The 17,591-nt window shown below is 37.8% G+C and overlaps 1 long non-coding RNA gene across 2 annotated transcripts; it reads right to left on the reverse strand.

Annotated features, from left to right (window-relative positions):
- Positions 1 to 9,438: 9,438 nt before the first annotated feature.
- Positions 9,439 to 10,985, reverse strand: LOC131629053 (uncharacterized). Of its 2 annotated transcripts, none has more exons than XR_009291942.1 (3): positions 10,610 to 10,985; positions 10,049 to 10,497; positions 9,439 to 9,825 (listed from the first exon to the last, which is right to left on the reverse strand). It is a non-coding gene; the product is annotated as an uncharacterized LOC131629053 (long non-coding RNA). The 2 variants fall into 2 exon arrangements; XR_009291941.1 differs by having other exon boundaries at positions 10,049 to 10,308; positions 10,392 to 10,985.
- Positions 10,986 to 17,591: the final 6,606 nt, after the last annotated feature.

A 17,591-nucleotide genomic window follows, 5' to 3' on the forward strand; every position in this document is an offset into this window, starting at 1 on the left:
TTCATTTCTTGTGGATCGTAGGTCTGTCAACCTTATCCTCGTCTTTTTCATTTCTTGTGGATCGTAGGTCTGTCAACCTTATCCTCATCTTTTTCAATTCTTGTGGGTCGTAGGCCCGTTGACCTTACCCTAGTTTCGAGTCACAGATCGTAGGTCCTACCTTTCCATCAAACCCGTATTTTCCAATCACAGTTTCATACAACAATCATTTCCATTGAGAACCTTGTATTGGCACCTTGGCTACGTTACAAGCTATCACCATCCAACCATTACTCACCTAAACTTTTCCACCAGAAAAAGGAAAAACATTTCTCTTTCCCCAGCAGATATCAAACAGAAAATAAGGATAATACTTACACCATCATTTCAGAACAAATTTCAGGTCTTGATATTTAATCATCTTCTACCTTGAATGTTCGAAAGGCTAGCGCCAATCTCACCTTCCGGTTTAAGACGATTAAATAGGGGCAGCTGTCATACCCCAAATTTGTCCTACCCCTAACTTATTCCATCTAGCTTAGGCTTCTCATTTCACATGCACCTCTTTATTAGGGCATCAACATGACATCATGCATCATTAATCAATAAATCTGGCATTGGAATCATGGAACTAGAGTTTGATTCAAGGAATTCTTATTTATCAAATTACAAGGTTCACCATCAGAGGGTAAATGGATTTGGTGGTAAGAGGTCATGTGCTTAAATCCTTACCTTTCCATCAAAAGAGTCCCCAGGACGTTACGGTTGTGTTAAGGGCATCAATTGAGGAAGAATTTTGTCGTGGTACAAAATACGGAGTTGTGAATTTATTGTTGTTAAGGCATTTGCTTGGTGTTTTTGTTGAATCGAGATTGGATTCATTGGTTTGGAATATGCATTTCAAGTGATTATGTGGGGCTATGAGTTCTTAGTATATAAGTTTGATGGGATTAAAATGTGAAGTGGAGTTCAAGTTGCAAAAGCAAAGCTTACCATGGAATCTCATTCAAACATCTATTCAAAGTTCACTCAAGTTGATTAAAAAGGTTATACAAGCAAAATTACATCCACATTTAGTGTTCATCATTCATCATTAGTCAAGGCAAGTCAACATACGTGGTAAGGACCAATTTCAAATTCCAAGGCCTAATCACAAGGTATATCATCAAGATACAAGAAGAATGCAAGTTCCATAACATAAGAAAAACTTCAGAATACATCTTCAACTTTGAAACTACAAGAACACTTCAAGTTCTGTACCTAAACTTCAAAATGCATTTGCCCAAATGTTACAAGAAAGCTACACAAGTGTTACAAAGTATAGACGTTTTGTTACATTCGGTCCCTATTTTGAATTCTAAACAAATTGCTAATTCTACATAAGCCAAAGTTTGTATCCCTTGCCAAAGCTTGCCTCGGTTCGTCTCTTCCTTTTCTCCATTACACAAACGAATTGCACCTGTATACATAAAAAAAATATACAATCCACAATCAAATCACAACACTTCCATACCAATACTAAACAAAAAAACCACATCAACAGCAACAGTTCCCATCTAACATTCATTCAAAACCCACGAATAAATAACCATGCTGCATTCACATATTCAGCCCCATTCACCACATCATATATCCAATGTCCAAATCATTTTCAAACCAATTCAGCCACATCGAACCAGCCCTATACCAACAAAAAGACTCTGTCATGCAGTAAAAAATCAAACATTCAAGAGCAAAGAGCAGTGCATTTTCAAGCTCTTCCATTTCGAAAACAAAACAAACCATACAAAATCCCAATCCAATACATACAGCTCATACATCCAGCTAAACACTCATACAAGTCAAAATACATTGCCCATTTACCATACTGCACAACCCCTTAACATAACCAAACCTCACTGAGTTCATTACAAAGAAACAGACCCATTTCATATCAATTTCAAACCATTCATGACATCTCACAATCCTAACGAATTCTCGAAAACCTCATAACTAACTTTCCCCCTCACTTTTAATTTCAAAACTACTGACAGTTATCAACCAACCTCTAACCTGTTCTCCATACAAAACAGTCTGTAACTAACTTTCAGTTACTAACTAACAACTTCTAAAAAACCAGTTTGTAACTAACTTTCTGTTACTAACCACACTTCTAACCTTCAATCACCCTAATTTCCAGCTCAGCACATAACACATAACTAACCTCTTTCCAACCTCTCTAACAGTTTTCTAACCAATATCTTTCAACTGTCCTAACCAATCTAAAACTAACTTATAACAGTTTGTAAATACCTCTTACCAACCTTCTCCAATACTTAACAGAGTCAGCCCTGATATTTTCTTAATCAATCACATAAACCCTCATTACAGTTAACATCCTAACAGCTTCTATAACTTCTAACCATCCTCCATAACAGAATCATAACCGTCCTAACAGAATTTCCAACTGACATAACTGACTTGTCATCCCTTGTAACTAACATATAACCAACTTCTAACAACCAAAACAGAATGGTAAACCAACTAATGCCAGCTCATTGAATTCCTAACAGAAATAACAAACTCTCATTTTAGTTACCAATTTTCAGAACTAACAGAGCTAACTTTTAACTCACAGAAAAATCAGAAGAAGAGAATGGTAGCTTACCTCAAAACTGAATCCTCCCCCTTCAATCTCTATATAACAAACCACTCACCATTATCACTCTCTTCTCTTTTCTACACGCCATAATCATCTTCACACTTCTACACACCATTATCACAGTCTTCATCACTCTCTCACACTCATCCTTCACCTCCTTCAATCTCCACCATCTTTCCACAAATCATCATAGACACACTTCATTCTTCTTCACGATTCTTCACTTTCACACTTCATCCACCATCCTCCACCCTTCACGCCTTCAATCTTCTCCATTCTCTCTTCATTCTTCTCCCACCTTCAATCTTCTCTCAACTTCATCATCTTCATCACTCCTTCGATCCACAACCATTCAACAGAAAAAAACCAGGATCACCAATCTTCTCTCTCCATTCTTCATCCTTGAAAACCGAGAAAAGACTCTAACAGAAACGGTTACACAAGAAACTCATCACGATTCTACATCTCAATTCACAGAAAAAAATCTTCAATCATCAAGTCTTAGTGTTCATTGATTTGTGGCTCATCGCGCATCATTCATCTCTGCGTCATAAGAACAACGGCGTCGCGACATGTTCGAATTTGAAAGTCAGCAAGAAGAAGAAGAATGAGAAGTGTAAATCAGAACACAAAAGCGAAAGATTAACGTGCACTTACTTGAATTTCTCGTTGCGGATGTCGTCGAATCACATCGCTCCAACATCACCTTTGCAAGAAACTTCGTTCAGCTTTCATCATCATCTTCACCTCCTTCGAAAGCGCTGCGTAATTCCCAACCTTCGTGAGATTCCATCTGCGTTTCTTGCATCTTCATCACGCTGCACAATTACAGCACTACGTTCATCATCATCATCATCATCGATTCGTTCATCAAACGCAAGTGAACCAAGCAAATCAGAAGCAGCGATTCGACGCACAATCGTACACAACGCTCAATACCATCGCTTCTTCGTCAGATTCAAACAACAACAAAAACGCAGAAGCAAAATGAATCGGAGATGAGGCGGAGAAACGAGATTGGAGACGTTGGTTCCACGGTGGCGCGCGAAGAGCTCGTCGGAGAAGAGGGGAGTTCCGTCGCCGTCGTGAGAGGGAGGAAGGTTGAGTTCTTCAGAACTCCATCAGCCACAAAACAAGTAAACCTAAATCCCTCTTTCAATTATTTTATTTTATTAATTTGATTTAATATTAACATTAATATAAAGTCTGAATTAAGTTTATAGATTAATGTGTGATTAGTATTATAAGTCTGATTAAGGAAATTAAATCAATTGAGAATTTGGATTTTTGACTCATAACCCTTGGGCCCTGCGAAATTCATCCACTTCCCCTTTGGCCCATGCTTTTTTTGACAACAGAAAATCTGAATAAACAAAAACACAACCATTGGGCCAGGTCTACCAGGCCTGCGCCCCGTTTACTACTGACACCACCATTTTCAGGCATTCACCTCCCTGAGCCCATTATTTCATTTTAGATTTAGATTTTTGACATTTTTTGTTCTAGTTTTGTTGATAAAAATTGACATAGAAAACAATGAGACCATTAAAATTTTGTTAGATTTTTTAGGTAATAGTTGACATAAAAATGCAATAAAAAAATATTAGCCTCTTAATTAGATTTTAGGCAAGTTTAATTTTGACTTTTAATTGATTCCCCACACTTAAAACTCATAAAAATAAGCAGATCTTAGGTTAATTTTGACATTAATCTTTTGACTTCTCCTTCATAAAAATGATAAAAATGTTAGTTTAGGCTAATTCCTTTTGCTTAATTAGAAGTCTTTTTCTTCATATAAACACTCATAAAAATAGTAGTTTGTTTAGGTTGATTTTGACGTTTAATTTCCTTCATAAAAAACCCATAAAAAATAATAGTATTTTTTAGTTAATTTTTGTACTAATACTTGAATTGCTTCTCTTATGCTTTTGTATCATTTTCATGCTATTTGTGTATAATTGTTGTGTGACTTTGGTTACTTGTTTTTGGCCTTATCTTAGGCCTTTTTTGTTGATACCACTTGTATGCTTCTTTTAGAATCTATCCCATGTTAACATTAGGATTTAGACTTGTATAGACAACTTAGATTAGCATTTAGGATTAGTTCTCCGTTGCATTCTTTTTCTTTTCAACTTTAAAACATTAATAAACGGAAGATGCGAATCACATTAAGCAAGTGATAGAGAAATGAGTGGGATTCATTCCCTAATCTATTTCTCAATCACTTAGTGACATAGAAGCGAGTGGGATCCATTCCCTAATCTGTTTCTCGGTCACTACTTAATGGGAGAGAAACGAGTGGGATTCATTCCCTAATCTGTTTCTCAAACATTAATTAATGGGAGAGAAATGAGTGAGATTCATTCTCTAATCTGTTTCTCAAACATTACATAATGGGATGGAAGTGAGTGGGATTCATTCCCTAATCTGCTTCTCGATCATTATACATTTTATGTGATTCGAATCGTGAAGTAAATTCCCTTAAAAAAATACACAACCAAAAACATTTAAAACATCTAACAATGGTTCAGACTAAAGCAAAGTAGAGAAAGTGGTGAGTGGCCCGGTATTGGGAACTGTTCATCACTCATCTACGTTAAAAGACACAAACCAATCATTTCTTTTTCTTTTGCCTCGTTGACACCTAAGGGCAATGTCATTTCCGTTCGTACGCATCGTAGGTCTGTCCCCTTATGCAAGAACGTGAACGTTGACTCCGCCCAATTAAAAAACACAAAAACAAACAGAAAATCGTGAGCCGAGCTACGGTAACTCTGATTCCTGAAAAGGATACGTAGGCAGCGGGGTAGGGCCCGTGCGAGTACAATTCTTTGTTTTCCCTACATTTTGCATTCATTTCGCATTTAGACATAGACATAGTTATACACCCTTTAGATAGAAACAAACATAGGTGGATACCATCGAGTACGATGGGCGCGAGGGGTGCTAATACCTTCCCCTTGCGTAACCGACTCCCGTACCTAGATTCTCTGGTCGCAAGACCCTGTTCCTTTTGTTAGGTTTTCTGATATTCCTTTCCCTTATGGGATAAATATATTGGTGGCGACTCTGTTCATTTTTCGCGAGCGTGCGACAGTGATGAAAGCGGTAAAAGCGGAAAGATAAAGAACACAACGATATATACTGGTTCCCCTCACAATCCGAGAGTACTCCAGTCCCCTTTCAAACACGAAAGAGATTTCACTATAGTTAGAATGATTGTACAAGCCTATGCCTACTATCTAACCTATAGGGTGATCAAAGGTTCTTAACACCTTTAAGATCAATCAACACTAATGTGGATGAAGAACAATCCTCTTCAAACACACCACTTACTTCCAACAATCCTGGATAGTAAGGAAACAATATTCTTTGAATTTTTACAAGAGTTTTTGGATGAAGTTTGTATAGCAATATCAATCTTGGATTGATCTTCTTCTTCAAATAAACAATTCTCAAAATGAATATAAGTGTTCACAATGTATGCATGAAACTTTGAATGAATTCTCAATGAAAATGTGTATAGAAAGTTTCACTTGAAAATAAGGATTTGATGAACACTTGGAAATATTGAAAGATAAAGATTATGAAATTTATGAATTATTAATGAAGAAGGTGATTAATGATTATGAAAGATGTAGTATATATAATGTGTTAAACACCTCTTTGAAAGGTTATTTTTCCATGAAACAATGCAATGATCAAGTGGTAACAAAACAATTTCATTTGAATGAAATCATGCAATGGAAAAACACACTGGTTCAGTAGGAACCAGTTCCTACCTGGGACAACCCGGTTCCTGCTTAACGTTACAGCAGAAAAATTTGAATTTTGAACTTGGGAACCGGTTCCCACCTAGGGACAACCCGGTTCCTAGTAGTAAAACACAGAATTGATGAAAATGAGAATGCTGGGAACCGGTTCCCCCATAGGGACAACCCGGTTCCTAAAACCTTTATTTTGGATTTTACATATGAAAAAGGTTTTAAAGGAAATATTAAAGTATGAAACTTGTAGTATGTTTATGATATGCATAGAAATATATTTGTGAACAATTATATGTCAAAGTGAGTATTGTTTATACCTTTGACGCTTTAGCTCGATTCTTGAATCTTCACAATTTCTTCAAGACTTTGAAATGATGTGTTTTTGCTTAAGACTTGAAATTCTTTTTGCACATCCTTTATGAAAGCTTGATATCCACATTGTCTTCATCAAAACCACAATATGCTTGAGAAGCTTTGCAATTACAGTTCCTCCACAACTCAGATTCAATTTCATTCCTACGCTCTGCCACCTCCTCAATCATCTAACTGTTACCATTCATAGTCTCTGCTTCTATCAAATTTAATTCCTCTACCTAGTCTTCTATCATCAAGTCTAGCTTCCCAAACACATTTAATTTCCACCACCTAATCCTATCACGAAGAAACTCCTTCTTGACAAACGAAAGAAAATCCTCATGGTCGAACCAGCAATTGAACACTTTCAATGCAATGATTAAGTGGTAACAAAACAATTTCGTTTGAATGAAATCATGCAATGGAAAAACACACTGGTTCAGTAGGAACCGGTTCCTACCTGGGACAACCCAGTTCCTGCTGAACGTTACAGCAGAAATATTTGAATTTTGAACTTGGGAACCGGTTCCCACCTAGGGACAACCCGGTTCCTAGTAGTAAAACACATAATTGATGAAAATGAGAATGTTGGGAACCGGTTCCCCCATAGGTGTTAGAACAAGATTTGTTCTGATCAATATTCTTAGTTTTGATGATAACAAGCATATGAATTTTGTATGAGATAATGTGGTACTCTAATACTATGCAATTTCCATTTCAGGAATTATATAAAGAGTATGCACAAAATCAGCGCAAGAAGCACTGACTCAGAAGGTTCAGCATGCAACATCAGAACATGGTCTGGCAAGACATCAGAAGATGGTCAAGCAGAATCAGAACATGGGTCTATTGAAGCATCAGAAGAACTTGAGATCAGAAGCAGAAGCACTGAAGTTCTCATGGTATCACGCTCAGAAGCACTTCAAGGTCAGAAGACAAGAAGATGCTCTGCACCAAGCTGTTTGACTCTGATGACATTCAAACGTTGTTTACACAAACATCAGATCAGAAGCAAGTACTAGACTGGCAGGCTACTCTGACTGACAAAAGGAACGTTAGAAGCTATTAAAGGCAACGTCAGTAGACACAGCGAAAACAAGGCTCGAGGTAGTTGACAAAAGAGTGAAACATTAAATGCAATGCTGTACGGATTACGCAAAGCATTAAATGCTCCCAACGGTCATCTTCTCAAGTTCCTATAAATATGAAGTTCTGATGAGAAGCAAGGTTACAACTTACGAATTACAAACTCTGAACAAACTTGCAGAAACGCTGTCAAATTCCAAAGCTCTCAAACTTCATCATCAAACTCACTACATTGCTGTTGTAATATCTTAATGAGATTTAAGCTTAAACTTAAGAGAAATCACAGTTGTGATAATAGCTTTATAAGAAGCATTGTAACTCTTAGAATTTGTTTACATTAAGTTGTAAGAACTAGAGTGATCAGGTTGTTGATCAGTATACTCTAGCAAGTCTTAGAAGTTGTCTAAGCAGATTGTTCCTAGAGTGATCAAGTTGTGATCAGGATACTCTAGAAGACTTAGCAGTTGGCTAAGTGGAAAACCATTGTAATCTCGTGTGATTAGTGGATTAAATCCTCAGGTGAGGTAAATCACTCCAAGGGGGTGGACTGGAGTAGTTTAGTTAACAACGAACCAGGATAAAAATCATTGTGCAAATAGTTTTTATCTTACAAGTATTAAAACTACACTTATTCAAACCCCCCCCCCCCCCCTTTCTAAGTGTTTTTCTATCCTTCAATAGGGACAACCTGGTTCCTAAAACCTTTATTTTGGATTTTACATATGAAAAAGGTTTTAAAGGAAATATTAAAGTATGAAACTTATAGTATGTTTATGATATGTATTGAAATATATTTGTGAACAATTATATGTCAAAGTGAGTATTGTTTATACCTTTGACGCTTTAGCTCGATTCTTGAATCTTCACAATTTCTTCAAGACTTTGAAATGATGTGTTTTTGCTTAAGACTTGAAATTCTTTTTGCACATCCTTTATGAAAGCTTGATATCCACATTGTCTTCATCAAAACCACAATATGCTTGAGAAGCTTTGCAATTACATTCTCCCCCTTTTTGATGATGACAACCAAGTCTTGAAATGTTTTTTTTTGAAAAAGTTGTTTTGTGCTTTGAAAATATATTGAACAATGCAAGGCTCCCCCTATGTTAGTGACTCCCCCTAAGTCCATGATTTCTTCTTTGATTTATGGTAGTGAATTCATTTGATACCTTTAGTTTATGGCTGTTGCACCCCAAAATTTGCCCTCTTCACTGTGCTATAAGTTATGAACGACGTTTATTTCGTCTTTCAAAAATCGAGAAAAATTAAAGAGTTTCGTATGCATGGTGTGTGTGATCGTTAATTCAACTGAGAATCATTGGATTTCATATCGAGATGTTCTTTGGTGCCTCGACTCTTATCTTCTTCAAGGATCATTAAGGCGTTATTGCTATGTCGAAGTAAGGTGGCGGTCAAGGCTTTTGTTCGTCGCTTTTAATGCAAGTAATTTGGTTCATTGATCGAGTTAGGATTTCGTTTCATCAAATGAAATTTTGGGTTCATTATAATTCAAAGATTGGAGCAAGTGCTTTAAAGTGTGATGAGATGAAAGATTAGTTCGTTTTGGATTGGTTGGGATGCAATCTACAAGGTCAAAAAGTTATCATAACATTCATTCAAATGTTCATCGATTCAAGCTTCATTTGTTCTTTGTGTTGTTGGGTTACAAAAAGAGATTCAAATAAAAATTCTCAAGAGTCCATTACATCATTCCAAGGTCCAAGCCCCATTATAAAAATTACAACAAAAATATCCTCATTCTAAACCTACTGCATTTCACTTTACTATGATCCTAAAGGACTTATTATCACCGCCATATGCCTTCACCTTTTCACCTTTTCTTCACGTCACCTATCCTTCATCCTTCATAATACCATGTCCACGCTTCATGGCCGTGCCAATTCTCTTCTCATAGCAAAGTAAACAGAGGTTAATCATGGCTAGCAGCAGAAAATGGCGCATCACAAAATCCACCCTGCATCACACCAAGTTGCAGCCCTGAGAACAAAAGGAAAAAAAACGAATCAGTCACAGAAGAATAAAAACCGAACCAGCCCGAGGTTCACGCCCTGCACATCGAATAAACTAAACCGGTTCACAATTCCAATGGAAAGCACTACAACAAAAAACAACACCAAAGTTCAGCAGAAGGCAAGAATACAAATACACATAACAGTCCACAGGAGAGGAAATTCAGAAAAAAAATAGTAACAGAACTCACCTTGAACAGAAAGGTAACAAACTCTGGAGCCAATAAACTCTCCCTCGAACCGATTCTCACCTTCATCATCTTCATCTTCTTCACAAATTCAAGGAAACCGTAAGAAACTTCTTCAAACTTCCCCTGAACCTTTCTTCACCATAACCCCTCTCACAGAACCTCGCATTCAACCACCAATTCACCACCTCTAAACCGAACCTCTTCATCATCATCTTCTTGAATCCACCGCTAATCTTCAATTGACCTCTTCGTCCAAAAATCTGCAGAAAATGAAAATCAATCTTCAATCAACTCTCTCTATTCATCTTCAACAACAGAAAATTGCAACAAAAAGAAACATAACAAGCTCCTTCGACAGTGACTCTCTTCACGATTGAATCTTCATCGCAATTTTCCTAATCACAGAAGCAATCCTCAATTCAATCATCGCCATCGCTGTTCATCATCACCTTTCATCATCAACGCAGAGAGTCGCATCAATAAGCTTCTAACCACAAACAACATCATCACATCGCAACATAGAACAACGTCTCATCCACTAAAATCAAGGAGAAGAAGAACCTGTGAAACACGAATTGAACGGATGAAGAAGAGATGTAGGATAACGGACAGCGTGCCGTTGTGTGCGTGGTGGCGTCGAAGCTCAATTGGAGAATGCGTCGCCGATAGCGTTTAGACGAGCGAGTTGAGATCGGGGAGATAACGGATTGAGTCAGAGATCGAACGGAGAGAATTGAGAAATGAGAGAGTGAGGCGACGAGAGGGATATTTGGAGACGAAAGTGATTACGGCGGCGATTTGCAGAACCGGTCGGAGAAGACGAAGTCCTCCGCCGTTTTGCGCCGCGAGTTCGTGAGGTAGAGAAAGAGGAACTCGGTTCAAATCACGATCAATGGTCACATGTAAAAGTAACCCTAATCCCTTTTCCTGTTTTACCTTAATCTTTTCATTAACAATGTTTAATTAGTTTTAATAGCATTAATAAAGAGTTAATTGAGAATTAATTGATGAATTTGATTAAGTTTAGAAATGAGGAAATCTGAATAAAACTTGGGCTCAGTAATCTTGCTGTTTTCACCCCATATGGCCCGAGAACCTACTTCCATTTTGTGACAATAACAAAAATATGAACAAAAAACAATCAGCTTTGGGCCTCCCACAGGAATTGCTGCAACACCCCCCACCATGGCCCAGCACAACTCCTCTTTTTTTCTGCCAACCACAAAAAACGCCCTTGGGCCAATTGCTGCTGGGCTCTGCGCCCAAACTACTGTATGCACCACCAATTTCCACGATATACCCCCCTGACTCCATGTTTTCATGTTAGAATTTGATCCTTTTCCCATAGTTTTTTTTCTATTTCTTAGATGATAAAAACGAATAAAATCATGTGTTAATTTTTGTTTAGAATAAGAATTTAATTTCTTGTTTCTAGATGATAAAAATGAATAAAAACATGTAATATTTTCTTTGTTAGATTTTAAATGCTTTTGTTACATAGTTTTGTTCTATTATTTTTTAGATGAAAATGCCATAAAAAAACAATTTAATCTTGCTAATTTTTCTTTTAGAATTCATTTAGAATTTAATTGCTAGTATTTTCTATGGTCGGTGCATGCTTCCTTGTTATTACTGATGCGTTTGCTGAGATGTGCGAGATGCTTCGAGAAAGCCTTCAATTGTGATTCGACTTGCTTCGTGTTCCACTTTATTTGTGGGACACGAATTCGATTCCAGTGCGATTTGTCTTACGACTTGATTTGCGTTGTGTTCCACTTTATTTGTGGGACACGAACCTATTTCCGATGCCAGTCACCTGATCTCTCATTCATTGAGATGTATACTCTTGTATTGTCTGGATTGTTTCTCTTGCAGGTTGCTCGCGTGGTTATGCTCGACGCGTACCACATGTCGCTCGTGATTGGTTTTCACGACGATGCTTTCCGACTTTGCTTGATGATGGCTTACGCGAAGTATTCCGGACTTCTCTACTTACGCTTTCTAGCTCATTGCGGATTTGCTATCCGTTCAGTATTGTCTCCTGGTCCCTTTTACCGCTTTCCGCATCATCCTATAACATGAGAAGTAGGACCTAGACATGCATCTGGCCAAGCCCTCGAAAGAGGCTCTGTTTTTGTTGGTGTGTTTATATTTGTGCTTTGCGGCAGGGAGTCACGGTGTAATAAGTCCTATACGGCACTCCGTTAAGTCCCCATGGAAGGCACGCGGAAAGGGTTAGCAATCAACCCCCGCCTAGTCTCATCGAGTCTATTCAGTATGCGCATGCTACGCGTTGCTCGCTTCTGAACCTGCACAAGATCTTGTTATCGAGTATGTCAGGAAAAGGGTTCATGTAGCCGGACCCCCGCCTTTCTTATAGCTCGCGTCGCTCGACGTTGATGCTAGGTGTACGCACGCACCGTTTTCCTTTATGATCCGTGACGGCTTGGTTGCTGAGAGGAACTCGCTCCTCTTGTCTATGGCCCGATCATTTTCGTGAGGTCTGATGCTTGGTTGACTTGGGTTGAGCTGCTCCCCTTGGCTATGGCGGGACCGCCTTTCTACCATTCGGCCAGTGCCGTTGGTTTTGTTTGCTTTACGAGCGGAGCTCGTTTGTGTGCTATCTTTGTTTGCTTTCGTTTCTCTCCGTAGGTTGATTAGTTTAGCATAGACTTGTACCCTTTGTATGATAACATTAGGTAGCAAGCTTTCCCCTTTAGCTTAGGTTTTCCTCGTGCATTCTTTAAAACACAAACCACACTCTTTGATTTTCTTTTCTTAAGAGCTTGTTATTTCCGCTCCAGTCCCATCATAAGTCTCCAAAGGTCGAGCAGCGGAGTGTGAATGTAACTTGTTCACCTAAAAAACACAAAACAAACAAAAACTAGTTAGCCGAGCTACGGTAGCTCTGATTCTGCAAAACAGATACGTAGGCAGCGGGGTAGGGCCCATGCGAGCATAACTCTTTCTTTTCCCTACATTCTGCATTCATTTTAGTCCAGATTAGCGCATTTTGCTTACACACCCATAGGTTTAGACACAGGCGTGGATACCATCGAGTACGATGGGCGCGAGGGGTGCTAACACCTTCCCCTCGCGTAACCGACTCCCTTACCCTTTTTCTCTGGTCGTGAGACCGTTGTTTTGTTTTTGTGGTTTGCTGGCATTCCCTTCCTTTTCAGGATAAATATGTTAGTGGCGACTCTGTTAATTTTCGCGGTAGCGACAATAGCCTGCATTTTTTCTTTTAAAACAAAACAACAACAAAACACATGCATATTTCTATGCATATTTCTTCTCCCCCTTTGTTATTATCAAAAAGGATGGGGAAAAAGATAGAATATATATGAAACATAAACATAACACAATTTGAAACAACATAAACATAACACATAATAAACGATACGATACATAGTTTTTTACGTTTACAACACAAAACATAAATAAATAATCCTAAACATCACAAAACATAAATTGAACAATGTCTAGAAAGCATAAAAACGAACAATAAAAAACATAATATAGAAATAAAGAGCACATAATTAATCACTTTCATTCATTTGCTCTTCATCATCACCATCATCTTGTTCATCGTCTTCTTCACTTCCTTCTTCTTCTTGATAATGAGCCAAGATGCACCGTTGAGTGCGTTGAATTTCACGCATTTGTCTCCTCATAAGATTATGCTCATAGTTGTTTTCCCGCTTGTTGTTATCAATGGAGGTTTGAATGGAACAAAGCTTGTTGAACATCATCTCCATTGTATAGCCACCTTCGGGAGGTTGAGGAAATTGTGGCACGGTATGCTCAAAATCAACTTTGTAGAAGAATCTACCTTCACGATCCGTAACAATTCCGGTATTCTTAAGAGCGGTTGCGGTGGTGATAGCACACTCTTGTTCATCCATAGTCTTCTTCGGTTCCCTTTGGAGGAGGACACCGACATTCCGAACAATGTGAGAAATGGCCCTTGCATATGGTAAGCCTCCTTTAAGAGAAGCCATAAGTTGCATGTGGCGCATAATTGAAAGAGCCCAATTTACTTCAATGCCACGTCTTAGAGCAATCAAGACCATTAATTCGAACTCATTGATCCTGGAATGGTTAGAATTCTTTGGAAACAAAACATAAGCAATGATAAGATGGAGCATCCTATCACTTACCGATAAACTTGAACCGAACATATTGAACTTGTTAGCAAGTTGTTGGCGAACCGAATCACGTTGAGTAGGTCGGCACATATCAACAAAAGTATCAATCTTGCTATATGGTAGCCATTCTTCCGGAATGTTACCTTGAAGGAGCACTAAACTTGTAGATGGAATTCCTAACACTTTCCCGAATTCCTCAACATCTAAACATATTTCTTTTCTTGAAACTTCAGACAACAAAGTGAAATCACCAAAATCATCGGTCACTATTTTAAAGTTATGGTAAAATTCTCTAACCAAATACGGGTAATAATCACCATGGTCAAGCACAAAATTAGCGACACCGGCATTAGCTATCCTAGCAGTTAAATTAAAGCTATGAGTTGGAAAATCATGGAGTTTACCGTACTTAGCCGGAAGGAGATTCCTATTCCAAAAGTTGAAAGTGATTCTCCGACTTTTGACCGTTTGAGGAGCCTCTTGAGGTTCTTCACTAGTTTCACCAACTTTGTTCTTCCCTTTTGCATTCCTTGTAGCTCTTGGTGCCATGGTTGAATAGGATTTGAGAGTTAGGGTTTTGGTTGGGATTTTCGGATTTGGTGAGTGGAGGAAGATTTGAGTGAGATATGTGAAAGAATGGAGGATTATATAGAGGTTTGAGGTAGTGGGTAATAAAGATTTGTGGGTTAAAGTGAGATAGTGGAGCTTTAATGGGTGTTTGACAATGGAGATGGAAGGGTGTTTGGAGAAGATGAAGATGAATGAATGTGAATAATGAAAGTAAATGAGTGAATGTGAATGAGTGAAAATGAATGTGAATAATGAAAGTAAATGAGTGAATGTGAATGAGTGAATGTGTTTTTAAGAGATATAAAAAGCATTTAAGTGATACAAAAATAAAACTTAAAATAATAAAAAAAATAAAGTTTACGTTACAGCCAAAGAAAGGAAAATAAAAGCTGGAAAAAGTTTGTGGGAACCGGTTCCTCCCTACATGGGAACCGGTTCCTGAAGCACAGAAAAAACACTGCCTCTGGTTTTTACTATGGGGAACCGGTTCCTCCCTACGTGGGAACCGGTTCCTGGACAGAAAAAGTCCAAAAACTTGATTTTTATGAAAGAGAAAGTATATCTAACACATATAAACATCAAGGCATAATACATACACATAAATAAAACACTTTTTGACACACATGAATTGTTAGAAATGTGTACCTTTGATTTATAGTAATGAAAAATAATTTAAATATCACCTTCATCTAAAATTCCAAGCTCTCGTCGAATTTTGTAAAACGATTCTTTTGGAAGAGGCTTGTGAAGATATCTGCAAGTTGGTTATGAGTATCCACAAATGTTACTTCGACATCTCCTTGAAGGACATGGTCTCGGAGAAAATGATGTTGAATGTCTATGTGTTTGGTTCTTGAATGCATGACCGGATTTTTTGTTATATTAATTGCACTTGTGTTGTCGCATCGAAGAGGAATGCATCCGAGATCAAGTCCGTAGTCACGAAGTTGTTGCTTAAGCCAAAGAATTTGTGCACAACAACTACCCGCTGCTATGTATTCCGCTTCGGTCGTGCTAAGAGCAACACATGCTTGATTTTTACAAGCCCATGATACTAATGCATTTCCAAGAATGTGACAAGTACCACTTGTGCTTTTACGATCAGTTTTACAACCTGCATAATCCGCGTCAGAATAACCAATTAAATTGCAAACACTACCTTTAGGATACCATAGGCCAACGTTGGTTGTTCCTTTGAGATACTTCATGATCCTTTTAACCTCCATAAGATGTGATTCCTTTGGATTTGCTTGAAAGCGAGCACAAAGACAAACACTAAACATTATGTCATGACGGGTTGCCGTCAAATATAATAAAGAACCAATCATACCTCGATACTTAGTAATATCAATTGGGGTACCGGATTCATCTTGATCAATATATGTACCGGAGCCCATTGGAGTATTCATTGCTTTACTATTATCCATATCAAACTTTTTCAATAATTCTTTACAATATTTGGATTGATTGATAAAGATTCCATCTTTGAGTTGCTTAATTTGTAGTCCAAGAAAGTAGTTCATCTTTCCCATCATAGACATCTCGAATTCTCCTTGCATCATCAATGAGAATTCCTCACACATTTCTTTGTTAGTCGATCCAAAAATGATATCATCAACATAGACTTGAACCAATAAAGTGTTACTCTTGATTTTCTTAATGAACAAAGTTTAATCAACCTTACCCTTTTCGAAACCCTTTTCACACAAAAAATTGCTAAGTCTATCATACCATGATCTTGGTGCTTGCTTTAAGCCATAAAGAGCCTTTCTCAACTTAAAGACATGTGTAGGATTCTTGAAGTCTTCAAATCCCGGGGGTTGTTTGACATAGACTTCTTCATTGATGTAGCCATTCAAGAATGCGCTCTTGACGTCCATTTGATAAAGCTGAAAATTTAATGAACATGCATAAGCAAGTAAAAGACGAATAGCTTCTAACCTTGCAACCGGAGCAAATGTTTCTTCAAAGTCGATTCCTTCTTCTTGTTTGTAACCTTGGGCCACCAATCTTGCTTTGTTTCGAACAATTATACCATTCTCATCAAGTTTGTTCTTAAACACCCATCGAGTACCTATGATGTGTTTATCACTTGGTCTAGGAACAAGTTCCCAAACTTGATTTCTCTCGAATTGATTTAATTCTTCTTGCATTGCATTTATCCATTGATCCTCTCCTAAGGCTTCATCAACTTTGGAAGGTTCAATTTGAGAAACAAAAGCCATGTGTAAGCAAGCATCTTTGAGATTTAATCTTGTTGCAACTCCTTGGCTAATATCACCAATAACTTTATCAATAGGATGATCTCTATGAGTTCTCCATTCCTTTGGTAGATCATTGGTGTTTGATTCTTGTTGTACACTTTCTTGTTGAACTTCCGGTGCCTTCACAATTGTATCATTTGAAAGTTCTTCTGAGGGTAAATCTAAAGGATCATCATCATCACAAGCAACTATTTCCTCCTTGGAGATTTTAGTCTCATCAAAAGATACATGCATGGATTCTTCAATAGTCAAAGTTCTTTTATTATAGATTCTATATGCTTTACTAGAGAGAGAGTAACCAATAAATATACCTTCGTCGGATTTCTCATCAAACTTACCAAGATTGTCTTTGTCATTGTTGAGAACAAAACACTTGCATCCAAAAATGTGAAAGTGAGCAATGTTTGGCTTTCTTCCTTTGAAGAGTTCATATGGAGTCTTCTTTAAGATAGGTCTAATGATTACTCGATTTCCAACATAACATGCCGTACTAACCGCATCCGCCCAAAAGTATTTAGGAAGATTTGCATCACTAAGCATTGTTCTTGCAAGCTCCAC

The sequence above is a fragment of the Vicia villosa genome, unplaced genomic scaffold (assembly GCF_029867415.1).
Source record: "Vicia villosa cultivar HV-30 ecotype Madison, WI unplaced genomic scaffold, Vvil1.0 ctg.000505F_1_1, whole genome shotgun sequence".
NCBI classification, from domain to species: domain Eukaryota; kingdom Viridiplantae; phylum Streptophyta; class Magnoliopsida; order Fabales; family Fabaceae; genus Vicia; species Vicia villosa.